A 13,961-nucleotide genomic window follows, 5' to 3' on the forward strand; every position below is an offset into this window, starting at 1 on the left:
AGATACCTCTCCCATATTCAAGGGAGCCCTTTTTTTTTTCAGTTTTAAGCTTTTAGAACTGAAATTCAACAATCTGGCGCTCACTTTTGTTGAAATATCTGGAAATTTGTCAATCAGAAGAGAAGTGTAGCAAGTCTGTGGAAGGAGATTCTGTATAATTTTCTGATTGCAGTTAAACGTTTTGGTGCTCACATTTTGTGTCATATTTGGAAAACTGTTTATGTTCAAAGTGTAGCCACAGTCTACTTCTATGCATGGGGGGGGGGGGGAGGAGCGGGCGAGCAGGGAGAAGGCGTGGGCGAGTGCTATCTCCACCCTTCCCGTACGATGGAGCTTTTGCCTTTTTAAGGTTGAAATTGAGATATCCCGTATACGCATATTTTATGAAATATTTGGGAAATCATTGAAAAAAAAATGATAGGGGGGGGGGACTGAGAGAGGAAAGGGTCGAATAAAAGGGGAAATTCCCCTTGTACATGAGGGAATTTTGAGTTTTCGGAATATAAGTGATAAGTCTTGTGCACTCAGAATTATTCATAATTTTTTGTAAATCTAAAAAGTGTATCTAAGCTAGGGAAAGAGGCAGAGAGGGGGAGGGTTTGGGAGGGGGATACCCCCTCCCAAGCACGAGAGATTTTGCATATTTTGAATTGAAATTCAACGATCTGGTGCACACTTTGAGTGAAATATTCAAAAAATATGATCTCATTAAAGATGAAAGGTTGCAAAGGAGACCCGCTTCATGTGCATGGATACAATATACACGCATTTTTTTTCCGCCTCCCAAATCCCCGGTCCGAATCTTAGGGGGGGGGGGGGGGCGACCGCCCCCATCGCCCCCCCCCCCCCCTGGCTACGCCAGTGGTATGAGGCTGCCTATAAAATGGGACGTGAATATTGACGTTTGACCTCGATAACAATACCTACTTTCCAGATTATCAACATATGAATCAGGTCAACAGTATAATTCATATTTTCTCTCACATAATGATAACACCTGCACCTGCTTTGTTCCTGTTTTTACATTCAACTTAACTATTACATAAGATTTGCGCTCCGTATTGCATACTTGCCAACTAGTAAGATTTTATCAGATTCAGTAAGATTTTTTACGTTAAAAATAGCAAAATCAGATTTTCTGTCAGAGAAATCAGATTTTTGAAAAATATTTAGATATACCTTTCATGTGTATTTTCTGAAGATTTGACCGAAAGTAAGATTTTTAACTTCAGTTTGCATATAGAATAAGATTTTTGCAATCCACGAGTAAGATATTTCATCTTGAAATGTTGGCAGGTATGGTATTGGCAGTACTAGAAATAGTAATAATAATGTCACAATAGAGCTCACATTAGAGGAATTGCCTTGATTCTAATTCAACATTATTGTTAATATATATATATATATATATATATATATATATATATATATATATATATATATATATATATATATATAATTATATAATATACCATATAAATATTGATCAGCGATGCACAATTCAAATGAGCTGCATCAAAACCGTTACATTCTTGCAGTGTCAGTAATAGGGCCTATATGAATTGTTCTTTTGTGAGTGATTTTCCTCGTATAACATAAAGATCAGTCTTCAGGGTATCCGGAAAGTTAAATCGAGTTATTTACTATGATCCTTGGAGCCCTCGTAGACTGCAGGGTTGTGGGCTTCCACTTTCACATACGATAAGGACACGTTCACCTTCATGATTATACATGTGTATTGAGTGAATGCAGCCATTAAATTTTTTTTTTATTTGAATGCAGCCATTAAATAGAACACATCAGTGAATGTGTGAGGAAAATCGGACAATCCGTTCAAAAGTTTTGAATTTTATCTTTTATTTTTTTATTAAATTTTCTGTGCAGTCACTGGTGGATGAGAAGACCACTAAAGTTTATGATGTCACATGCGTAGAACGATATAACGAAAATATAGGAAGAATTTCACAAAATTTCATTTTTTTTAAAGCACACATTCACTCGACTTGTCATTGATTTATATCAAGGGTAATAATTATACTACCCCCCCCCCACCTTCTGATAGAGGCAAGTAAAGTGTTCTTTTAGCATGCGAGAAAAGTGACAATAAGTTGAATTTTGTCTATCATTACTTTCTTTATATCGTTTACACATGTTGCTTCACAAGCTGAAGTAGTCTTCTCATCCAGCGATAACGGCGCTGAAACTTCAAAAATTCATTTTTTTAACGAATTGTCCGATTTTCCTCAAACTTTCGCTGATGTGTTCTGTATATATTATTGCTGCATTCTGTCTATGCACCTGTGTATGAAGGTGAACCTGTCTTTTTAATAATCCGAGAAAGATGAGGCAATAAAATTGATGCGGGAGAGTTCCAAGGCAGCTGCATAACTTGCAGAGTTCATCAGGGTCCGCAGATGAGAAGAATGCACGTCAGTGAAATCGGAGACATTCATAACGAGAGGACCAAGCAATGCATGTTTCTATGGCGACCAGGGGAGAGGAGATGGTGGCATTCCACAGTGTTGTTGCATAAAATATTGAAGGATCACATTAATCGTCTGTGAAAAATGCCTTATCTCGCTTCTTGTCAGTTAGTGTACGTGACGTGTTCTGAAAGCTCCTATTATTCATCCTTTTATGGGAGGTATATGATCCTTTGCATGGGAACTGTTGCTGAAATTTATTTGTTTATTTATTTTTTTAACCTTTCTGCTTCAGAAGGGACCTACCTGACAGAAATTGAGATGGTTCACGTCCCTGAGCTTTATACATCATGGCGCAGGTATTTAACCATAGATACCCCCTGGGTCATCGTTCTCTCAATCCCAGCACGCAATTAGTATCGCGATTCATAGTTTTTTTTTTCTTTCTTTCTTTCTTTTTTCCCGGTCAGAAAAGTCAAACTTGGACGAGATTTATGCTCTTGTCGCAATGTACTAAAGTTTCCTGTGCCTCTGTAATGAGAACAGCCTACGATACAGTAGCATTTCGTCTTCGATTTCTATGTCATGTACCAGGAAGTTACTTGCCTGCACAAAGGTCGCTATCCGCAGCCATCGCGTTGCGCGATAGCGGCCTTTGTGCGGGCTCGCGACGTTGATAAAATAATCGCGTGATATGAATAACAATATCGTTCTATTTATTAACGTACCAACGACTGGGGTCATTGGACATTCAAACAGTGGTACATCAGAATAGGAACTGGTTTGAGAAAGTTAAGGTATTTCAGAATATTGCGTGATTTAATGAGGAGGCAACTTGCAGGTACCTCCCAGACTGAGTACCTTGAACAAAATCTAGAAAGTTTTAATACTTTGTGAAACCAAGGAGTGACGTAATTGTATTCTTGTATGAAATTGTGTTGATGCATAGAATTGTGTAATCCATCAACAATTATGACTTTTTTGGAAACGGTTTTAGCTACAAAATTTCGAATATTTTCATATATATATATTATATATATATATATATATATATATATATATATATATATATATATATATGTTTTTTTTAATTCGAAAATATAGAATTATTGCTTTAGTATTTCTTTTTTTAACGAGAAGATTTTCTGTTGATTAACTGGCGATCGATTCCCTCAAGGGCTCATAATAGGCAGGGCCTGGATGTTACAATTAAATTTTCTTGTTTGGAGTGTTGTACATGTTTGACTTAGCACAACCCCATACACACCAAGTGAAAGTTTTGTACGGAAGGTTGAAAATAGAGCAAAACCTGAAACCTAACCTAAAAATAAATATTGAATTTAATGATGTGTTATAGAGAGGGGGAATGTCCCGACGATGCCCTCGCAACAATGCAGAGAAACTGCCGAAAGTGTCAGAAAGTTCATCTTCTCTTCCAAATTTGGTCTCGATCAACAAAAAAAAAAAACAAAAAAAAATGTCCGCGAAAATTTTGCCCTCTCCCGAAAGTGTGGAAATGCCTAGAAGTGTTTAGGGGTAATGAAGACAGTGAATGGAGTCTTCAAGAACATGCGGAGAGGTTACCGAAATAAATGCGTATATTACTGAATTCGCCTTCAGTGTCATGTTCACGTCCAAGTTGACACCTACGGCCCCGTTTCATAAAAATTGTTATCAACAACAAGTTACAATACTTGCTATAAGCTACTGCGTTTCTTGCATCTGATTGGCTGAGAGCAAATTTGTCATGGAAATATGGCAGTTATTACTAATAACAAGTTTTATGAAACGAAACCCAGGTTGAAGGGCCACTATTTTCAATTTCGACTCTCCCCCCCCCCAAAAAAAAAAAAAACCAACAACAACAACCACAAACAAACAAGCAAACAAACAAATTCTAGTTAACGGGCCTGCTTAGTGCAATGAAATGAAATGGCAATGAAAGAAATCATCTATTGAGCAGCCTATTTCATGTTTGCATGTGCATTGATAAACATAATAACATAATTTATAGTTAGGGCGAACAAACGTATAAAGGGATTAAGTTTATTAGGTAGAAATATCTACAGGGCTTTTTGTTTTAAATCATTGTTTTATTTCACTTCCGAGAACCAGTGACATTTTGTTGCAGTTCCCCAGGTCATTTACACTGAAAACACCTTTCAATTCTCCTTGTAGTTGTGAAATGAGTTGAGATATGTAACTGCCTTCCTAGAAATCTCACCCTTAAATTGTCATAGTCTGAAGATGATGCGAAAATAGCACACGAGTAAAATGAGACAGGCGATGTAGTCGCATAGCGGCGGGGCAACCCCCTGGGAGGATTCCTTGTAGACGAGAGGGGGGCTAGGGTGGGGAGCGACACATCCGCCTCACTTTAGCTATAAAAAAGGGAAAAATCCCCGAGATGTATACAAAAGCAACACTTTCCGGGGGAAAGGGAGCAATTGGGGGAGAGAGCTACTAGTGTAAGGATCGAAGATCTCTCGGATATTGTGACTTAACCTATACCTGCGGGCACAACCAACTTTAAAAAGTCGTTCCTGCGGTAAGTTATGGAGAGATTGGGGTCACATCTTGCACTTCGTCGAGCTTCTAGGATGACAACATCGATACAGAAGAAAGTATAAGAGATCAATATTGAAGTTCAGTTCTTTACAAAATCATACGATTATCTGTAGGTTTCTGTGATGTTTTTGATTTGCTTCTTTGATTTGTACCCTTTGATTGAGAACTGTGCAGTACTGGTTGAGGTGAGGATTCAGGTTTATGACATAAAATTATTTGGTGAGATATTGAGAAACCCCTTATGAAATATTAAAGAGCATGTAATTTCAAGAAGTATTCAACGTTTATTTGATGAAAATTGGCCCTGAAATGGCTGAGATATAAAAAAGAGCGATCCTATTAAGATTAACAGGCCACGACTTTTTTTTTCTAGTATCTCTTTGTTTTTCCTTGTTAGATATCTCATTCATTTCAAAACCTATTTTCATCAAATAAACTTTTGATTCCCCAAAGAATTGTATGCTCTTTAATATTTCATAGAGTGGTTTCTAGATATCTCGCAAAACGTTACAAGCTGAATCTTCACCTCCACCAGTACTGTACAGTCCCTTTAATCTCGCAGAAATTTGAAGATAATGATAGTCCCCCATGATTCGAAATTTTTGCAAATATGGACTGTTTCCCACAACAGGCTGAGCTTACAGTCAAGTAACGAATTGTTTAATGCATGTACAGACAAAATTGAATGTATTATTGTACTACACTGTAAAAACGTACATCCGCAAACAAACGTCTGAGCTTTTGCACTTAATCAAATAATACATGAGTACCACGGTATATTTGATATGGCTCTGGATTTGTAAAACAGACTAGGGTGGGGTTCAATTTAATGTTGCCTGGTTCTTTCATCCTTGGATGATTATGTTTTGCCACACAATGTCCCTCTGGAACATGGCGTATAGATATGGACACCTTGACAAGCTAGGATAACAGTAATGACAGAGTTCTACTTGATATAGGAGATTATCGTTAACCCAGAAAGAAAAAGCAGCTACCTTGGTTAACTCCCCCCCCCCCCCCATCATCAAGTTCCTTACGGTGTTATATAGTTATTTTTGTGTCTGGATCTATTCTACACAGGATACTTGCTGTGTATTAGATCATGGGTCGAGTACTGTCATTAGGCTTCCTGCTTACCCCGATGCTGTGGTTGACTCGCACACAGGTTTTTGCAGGTGAGCTGAACAGGTTGTTTTTGTTTGTTTGTTGTTTGTTTGTTTGTTTCTGTTTTTGTTTTCATTATTATCTTACGTATCAAACTCACATCCGGGGAAAGTCTGTCTTTTTATGTGAGGCTACGCCCGACTCAGAGTGTCCACATAATATGCTCCTTCTTTCCCTTTAAGAGCACCCCCTTTCACGACTGCTAAGGTGTCGGAACTCCCTTTTTTCTTTTTTGTTTTGTTCTGTTTTGTTTTGTTTTGTTTTGTTTTGCCGGCCTTTCGCAGGCTATTTTTGCCTTAGAGAACTCCCCCCCCCCAAAAAAAAAGTAATAATAAATGAAATAAAATAGAATAAAATGAAATAATACATAGATAAATAATCCGTCAGTAACACTGCTCAACCAGTGTCAATGCACACCCCTAGCCATCTCAGGTGAGCTTTCATGTCAACCCTAGATATAGGGTAGCTATAAATCCGACTTTAGAAGTCGAGGGAAGATTCCGGGCCAATGTTTCTACTTTTCAAAATGACATCATTCACAACTAGCAGGAATTTTGGGAATTTTGATCTCTGGATTTGGTTCATTTTCCCCTCCGAGCCCGGAGGGAGGTGGGGGATCATACATACTTGATATGGAACATTGATAAACACGAATCCACAAGGACATGCAATGTACGTGAGAAATGCGAAAGAGCAACATAGGAGAGGCGAACCGAAATCTCATGTTATTGTCATATACAGGCGATTTTAGGTACCGTCAAGACGTTACCGTAAATGATCGCTACGCTTTGTGGTAATAATATTCCATTAAAACTAAGATGTTTCGTTACAATGTCATTAGAATTTAAAAATTTTCAAGCATTGATAAAGACTTTAAAAAGTTAACACAATTAAAGCATTTACAATGTAATCAGTTTTGAAATGCAATCAGTTGAACTTAAGTAATGATAGATTACCAAGAGTGAATTCCTCTACAGATAAATGCTTGTTTCTCGGTTGCCTGGCTTGCATGTAACATTAGTCTTTTAAAAAATCGGAGCAAAATCAAAGTTTTTTTAGGGTTCATTTATCAAAGCGTACCAAACATATCATCACCTGTTTCAGAGAACAATTCATAAATCGCAGGCTATCGCGACAAATTAAAATCCCAACGGGTAAGGTTTCCGCAAACACTCCAGCAGCTATAAGGAGATCAAATGTCGCGGTCGTGTATACACGGATAAATGTCATTACGGATTAGTTATACAAATAGGAGGTTGAAAATAAATGATCCATTGAATCAGCAACACTACACACAAGGAGATGATAGTGATGATCTATCGTCTCTTTTTCCTTTCTTTTCTTTTTTTTTTTTAAAGAGAAGTGCTCCTTCAGGTGGATAATTTGATTGCGTCTCGAGCACTTTTAGCTCACCAGACCCAATTGCGCGAGTGCCTGCCATCAGCCATCGTTCGTCGTGCCTAAACTTTCGACATCTTTAAGCTTTTCTTGAATACCCCAGTATCTATCTTCACCAAACTTGGCACGCAGCATTTCCATGTGGTAATAGTGGTAATATCTAAATTTATACAAATAAGCACCCTCTCACCCCTTCGTGAGAAGTGATAGAGCTAATTCAAAGTCATGAGCAAGTGAGTTGTTGTGTGTGGCCCAGTTGAGCACTCCAGATATGTGCGTCAATCATCGTCGCGCAGGTTTTTAGGGCGTTGGGTGATGTCATTTATACGTACTTCTCACTGATGCGTTCCGTAGACAACTTCATGGGGTTATAATCCTAGTTTGATTAAAGAGATGTTTATTTTTTCTGTTGAGATGGGACATCAGGTTTCCAACGTTATTTGAGGACGATTTTTTTTTTCTAGGTAATGAGAAACCTCTTATGAAATATGAAAGAGCATATGATTCTAAGAGGAATTGAAAGTTTATATGCTTTAAGGTGGATTTAAAATGGCTGAAATATCCAAAACAAAGCGATCCTACACTGCCCTAATAAACGATGGGACGCACCTTTTAGTAGGATCGCTTTGTTTTACCTTGTTTTTAGACATCTCAGCCATTTCAAAACCGATTTTCATCATGTAGATTTTGAACTCTTCTAAAAAGTGTATGCTCTTCAAAGGCATAATTTACCATTTGCAGAAGAAACAAAAACCCAGCATTAGTGCTTTAAAATAGGTCTAAAATGTGAGTTAGGGATAGAAACAACCAATGTAAAAATCTGAATCCGTAATCGATGTTAAGTATTGTTAGATACACAAAATGTGAATAATAGTTATAATAGAACTGTTTCCAAATTAAACCGTCTACAGTTATGATTTAATGAGAAAATACTGATATCTCCTTATACTTTTCGCTTAATTACAAAAAAAAAAATACATGGTAGGATGTTTTGTGATACAACAGACCTAAACCTATGCATCAAATGTGATATCTTGAACATATTTTCAAGCACTGTTCCTAAAGGTAAACAGGACCTTTAACATTTTGATAAAGTGGTTGCTGAGTATCTCGCATATAACGTTAAAAGCTGAATCTTCATCTCAACCAATACTATACCATCCCTTTAATCTAGCGGCCAACTTCTCGAAGAAAAGAAAAAAAAGGGGGAGGAGGGAGAGAGCAAGGTCTGGGCCTTCTTGAAAGATCACGCTCTCGATCACTATATCATCGTCCCACTGAAAGTCGGGGGCAAATGCAAGCGACAGCGACACCATGTAGGATCATACCGCTCGCGCGAGAGCGCAGGAGCTGCCTCGCCGCGTTGGTATGTTTCGATGGACGTGTTGTCGCGTCGGCGAAAACACCGAAAGTTTTTTTCTCCGGCTCGAGCGCTTGGGGTCGTCCGGTGTAAGTTGAGCACGTAACAGACGGGAATTCCAGTGCAGTTGGAAGCAAGGATGTGAAAAAGGAGTAAACTTTTATCTAAGCACAACAATGCAAATGTCATGAAAATCGGATTAAAAATAAGGAATTTATAAAACTTTGAAGTTTCACTATTTAATCCTAAAACAGTTCTTGAACAGTCAATATGAATATGCAAATAGTGAGGTGATGATGTCATTCCCTAACAACTTGCCATTTAGTTTAGATCATCATTTTTAAGTTATTCAACTAGTTTTAGTGTTACTATATGTTTTGCATATTTCATAACAGTTCAAATTGAATGTTCGTCATTATTTTGTACACGATAAATTGAAAATTTTGAGGTGAGACATCATCAGATCACTCATTTGCATATTCATATCAACTACACAAGAATTGTTTTGCAGAAATTAGCGAGTGCTACAATTGTATAACTTTTCTAATTTTCATTCAATTTTTATCAAATTTTCTCTGTTTTACTTGTCAAATCTTACTCCTTCTAATGACACCACTGGCCTCGAATATTCCTATTTAAGGTTCTTTCACCTGAAAGGCGTGGAAGGGTATCCGATGGTCCGCGAATCTCAGCTGCTTGGTCAGCTATAACCATAGGAACTATACGTACCCCCGTCAGAATTTCGGCTCCGGACCATGTATTCATTGTCTGTAAAGTACATGAAGTAAAAGTCATCGTAGACATGCACAGTACGAACATGGTCTTTGCCTCACCAGGCTTCTTCACACAAAGAATTCTTTCTTTGGAACTTCCTTCGTGTAAAAAAACAACAACAACAAAACAAAACAAAAACTGCCTATTATATTGTCAAATGCAATAATCATGATACCCTTTGAGACAATTTGCCTTATACAGTACATGTACGTAATACAACACTTTCTGTATGATGTACAGCATTAAATGATGAGGATCAAGAGTCACTTTTTTTAAAGCACCTTTCCATCTGTCTGTAGTGTAGTGCTCACAACTCATTACAACATATCATTATACCTTTCACAGAAATCAATGTAATATCTGTCTGTATATTTTTATATCAATATCATTGTTTTATAGCCGTGTTCGACCTCAACATCCCATTTACGGCCATAGAGGGAGAAGACGCCCTAGTTCCGTTCGTATTTTACCGGGTAACATGTTCCCCACGTCATCTGTTCTGGGAGACCCCTAACGCAGACTGCGACATCGACGCCGACCCTGCTGGCAGGTGCAGACTTCTTGAATACACGTTCGACGACTTCCCTCACCCCGAGGTCAGGGGTCAAAAGAACGACTTTCCCCCTGCCAGTACGATATGTGCCTTTCTCGTGCGGAACGCGCGGGCTTCGGACGCGGGCTTTTTCTCCGTCTGTAGGATTTCCAGCGGCGTCTGCAACAACTGGCACAAGAGGTCTTTGACAGTTGGTAAGTGAGATGCTCACTATCAGTGTGCAATACCAAGGAGGTATGATGTTCTCTCATACCTCATTGGCAATACCACACAACCTTCGAATTGCCCGTTCAGAATCCCGGCTTACAGTAAACAAAATCAAACACATCATGCAGAATTAGTAAAGGTTAGCACAAACTTATGGAACTGAAATAAGAAACAATGAGGTCTAAATCTCCGTAAGTTCTCACAAAATGGCAAATCAATACCAACGATCTATGTATTGAATGATGAAGTGACCTATGCTTGTACGTACACGAATTTACGGAATTTCCTTTCCTTTTCTTTTTTTCATCCAGAGGGAAATCTAAAAAGGTAGGGGTCCTTACTCTCTAAATTTCTTGGATTGGAAATCAATCGATAAGACTGTAGTGAGAGACCATTCCAAAATTAGATTGAGAAAAGATTGATATCTAAATCTGTTCGATTAAGATTTTCAATCTAATTTTGAATTGGACCCTCATCTCAATATCTGTAGCGTTGCAGTACCTTACGATGTTTTTTTTTTTTCTTAATATAAGTGGGGGAGGGGGGTTATGGCAGCTGAGCTATCAACCAAACTATCCATCAAGTTCTTGTCCATCTAGACATAACTTTGACGCTCTCTGCTCATATGTACATATATATATATCTATATATATATATATATATATATATATTATGTTTGTTGTTTGGGGGGATTTTTTCATTAATTTCTCCGACAGTCTTTCAAAATAATCCACTCCTTATCTTTTCCTGATGTCTGCAGAGAGCTTGATATCCACAGAAACGATCTTTGAAGTCTCCATGACAACCCCCGAAGCATCCCTGACAACCTCCCAGGTATCCTTGACAACCTCCGATGTATCCATGACTACCTCTGGAGTATCCTTGGAAACCTCCGGAGTCTCCATGACAACCCCCGAAGTCTCCATGACAACCCCCGAAGTATTCCTGACAACCTCTCAGGTATCCTTGAAAACCTCCGATGTATCCTTGACAACCTCCGGAGTATCCTTGGCAACCTCCGAAGTCTCCATGACAACCCCCGAAGTATCCCTGACTGTAACCTCCCAGGTATCCTTGACAACCCCCGATGCATCCATGACTACCTCTGGAGTATTCTTAGCAACCTCCGAAGTCTCCATGTCAACGTCCGAAGTAGCCGTGACATCCTCCACGACAACGGTGGACAAGCTGGCGACGACTGAAGGTGAACTAAAAGTGTTTTGCTTTATTTCCATTTTGGCCGGAAATCAACAGTTCAATAACATTGCTCGTGACATAGCGATATAATCAGTTATTACATTCCAGAACTACCATGACTACCACAAATGTGTACGGAACATTGATTATAGGCTACGATTAAACAAGAAATAGGACAGTCTAACAATATATAGTGTTAAGAGCCTTTTATTGAACGTTACTTTAAATGGTGGAAGTTGTCCCTATACACGCAGTGGTACACCTTCTGCAATAAGGTTTATGACAATACGATGACAGTTTTCAAGCCAATTCTCAATTGCATCTATGAAAAGACATGATTTTGATCATCACATCAGAACTGCACAGTCTGCTTCGTTTCAGCCTTTTCCCGACGAATGATATCCATCTCAGTTGTCTCGCACAAACGAGAGTCTATAATACACCTATTTTGATTCAGCCTTCTGCCAAATCAAATCAAATCAAATCAAATCAAATCAAATCAAAGCAAAACAAAGCAAAACAAAACAAAGCAAAACAAAGCAAAGCAAAGCAAAATAGAAAATGTCTTGATATTAGCATTGAAGGGAGTGCAAGATTTCATTAATTGATCCGACATGTCTTTGTTTGTTTGTTCTTTTCTCCCGCTTCTCCGGTATTGATACAACGTCCGATACTATTTGCGTGACCAGTGACTGGAGTATCAGAAATTCTCGAGCCCACACATTTAGTATTTGCAAGTAAGTGAAAAAAAAAATGAATGTTGCTAGTCGTTCAAGCAATGTATATTCATGTAGGAGTTTCTTGTTGCAGATTGTTGTTCAACATGGTAGCGACACTGCGCCTGAATATTGAATGTTATATTGAACTTATTTTCTCGTGATTTCGTGATGACGATGGCAAATTGCCAAGGTTTGGCCGTGTTTTCCGGTAGATCGTGGGAACAAATTCGTGAGCTCTTCTAAATAATTCTCGACGAAAATGTGACCTACATAGTATATTTGCTGTCCTGCAGAGTTCTTCTCATTGAGACAGTGTATCATCATTATCATTTCTATTCTTCTTTTTCTTTTTTTTTTTTCTTTTTTTTTGCAACAGAGCAATTGGTGAATGACATCCCTAAACTTGGTGCAGTAAAACTTGGAGCAATAATTGTATTGGTGAGTGTATATGTTCAACTCGAGAAACCGGGTTAAGCGGTTAACGATGTTAGTCTTTAGATATCCTCTGCAATTTGATAGCTTTGGATAACGAGATTAACATAATGATGGCAGTGAGTACCACTCTCATGTGCTCTATTTAATTGATTTATTTGAATTAGGATGTTAAATTTAATTAACTACGTATCTGTATGGTGTAAGAGAAAGCTGGCTTAAACTTTGCTGTGGTATCACATCGCATGATTGTTGCTGGTGGTGTATTTTGTGCGTGTGTGTGTGCGTGTGGCTTTTTATATCAATCACATGTAGCGCATCGGGAACATTCATTTGATATATGCGCTATAAAAATGTCATTATTATTATTATTATCGTTATTCAGACATTAAGTAACATTTTCAGACCTAGTTTCGTTATTTTCTGTTAATTTGTTGCAATTGACATTCTGACATTCTACTTCACGCCTTCATGCAGCATCGTGACATCTTATGGAATACAGTGTATTTAGAAAGCATTTTGTTTTTGTCCTGTTTCGTTTTTTCCAGGTGTGTCTATTCTTGTGGTTGGTAATCATTGTGGCGTCTATTGTAAAAAGAAGCTACAATAGAATCACTCCTATTGGTGCCCCCGTGCAAGAAAATGGAAATGGGCAAAGATCGCAAAAGCGAACAAATGTGGGAAGTGCAAAGGCCATCGAAGTACTGGACATTGTATAGTCGCTCCTGTTTCTTTATTTCATACAGTAAATCATGACTGAAGCCAGATACCCATGATTGTGAGATCTGCGCCTATCTATAGAGAGATGGAGAGACCCCCCCCCCCGATCAGTGGAAAAGTAGCGTAGTGGGCACCAGCGGCCGCACCTGCTTGCCGTTACTCGTGTCCCCTGGCAGGGGCTGATCGGGGAACTCCGTAAAGGGAGGGGGCTGCAAAAAGTATTTTGGTTCCACTTCCGGTTGTAATTAGCTGACAAGAAAAAAAAAAGAAAAAAAAAAGGAAGAAAAAAAAAGCCCCCGTAAGGCTTCAGCTCAATTTTCTGATGCTACTACAATCGAAAATTAAAGGGGGGTGGGGGGGGGGGGGAGGCGCACGCACCCCCTATCATTTTTTCTCATTTTATTTGTTTCATTTTCAGAAAAATCAAAGGGAGCGCGCCCTCAGGG

The sequence above is a fragment of the Diadema setosum genome, chromosome 5 (genome assembly GCF_964275005.1).
Source record: "Diadema setosum chromosome 5, eeDiaSeto1, whole genome shotgun sequence".
NCBI lineage: Eukaryota > Metazoa > Echinodermata > Echinoidea > Diadematoida > Diadematidae > Diadema > Diadema setosum.